At 40.0% G+C, this 1,083-nt stretch overlaps 1 protein-coding gene across 1 annotated transcript in view; it reads left to right on the forward strand.

The window, feature by feature from the left end:
- The window catches only part of LOC119309330 (chaperone protein dnaJ GFA2, mitochondrial-like), a gene marked incomplete at its 5' end in the record, with an annotated part of 17,315 nt that overhangs the window by 1,734 nt on the left and 14,498 nt on the right, over positions 1–1,083 (forward strand). The gene's annotated exons all lie outside the window — the stretch shown is intronic.

Genomic DNA, 1,083 nt, shown 5'->3' on the forward strand with positions numbered 1-1,083 from the left:
TCGCCCTCCCTTGCCCCCCCTTGAATCCGTCCCTGCTAATAAGTATCTCAACCAAACGAGATTATCATACTCTTGTAATAGTGAACAAATCCTCTGTGTTATTATGTCAATTTTTAAATGAAGTCAACATTTCATATCTGAATCCTTTCAGTCCAGGCAACCAGCATTTCTTCTATCAGTAAAAGTATGTGTCTGTGGGTGTCAACCATCTTGGCATATTGGTAATTTCCTTTGCATTAAACACAACACATCGGTGTTATGGTCACTCATATCGATGCTAGCTTGCTATGTCCAGTGTTGAACACTTTCCCTGATTCACCAACAGAGTGATTTGATGATTCAATATCCCCAAAAGGAGTCAACCATAATATATCTCTCACTGTCCTTGCCAGGGTTATATTATTCTGTGGATTATGTTGCCACTAGACACTTTATAATCTTCCAAGTGGCGCTAGTTGTGCTAATCTTCCAAGTGGCGCTAGTTGTATACAAACCCATAACATTGTCAAATTCCTAGTAACTTGTTGCTAACGTGTCAAACGTAAATCAGGTGTTCGTTTTCTTTTGCCTGTTTTCGAACTATGAAAGTATGAATAGAGCAATATGGTACACTCATCTGACTCTTGACTCTAGCTTCCTAGTGGGCCATTGGGCGTCTTGATTCAAATGAACTTTAGTAGGTTACGATCCTTAGAAAGAAATTCTTTCTGTAGTGTTAGTTTGATTGTTGGACTTTCGATCTTGGGAAATTTTATTATGTGCCACTTTGCACTTAATTCTAACGGAACCGCTTGGAAATTGCTATGGCTCATTACTTTCTATGTTTTTCGTATGATGTAAATGAAGACACTTTCGTGCAAATTCGTATGGTTTCTGGGCATGTAAGACTCAAGAGGGCGTTTGCAATCCTGCATTTTCCCTATTTTAGTGTTCCTGAAATTCTGCAAATTGGAGTGGCCCTGAAGCTGGGTTACTGCTGCTCGTCCTTAAAAGAACACGTCACCGCTATGAAGGTTAAAAGAAGTGTTCCTAGGTGGGCATACCTAACCGAAGTAAAGCAGCAGTTTACTGGGATAAATGGGC

The sequence above is a fragment of the Triticum dicoccoides genome, chromosome 5B, assembly GCF_002162155.2.
Source record: "Triticum dicoccoides isolate Atlit2015 ecotype Zavitan chromosome 5B, WEW_v2.0, whole genome shotgun sequence".
Lineage (NCBI taxonomy): Eukaryota > Viridiplantae > Streptophyta > Magnoliopsida > Poales > Poaceae > Triticum > Triticum dicoccoides.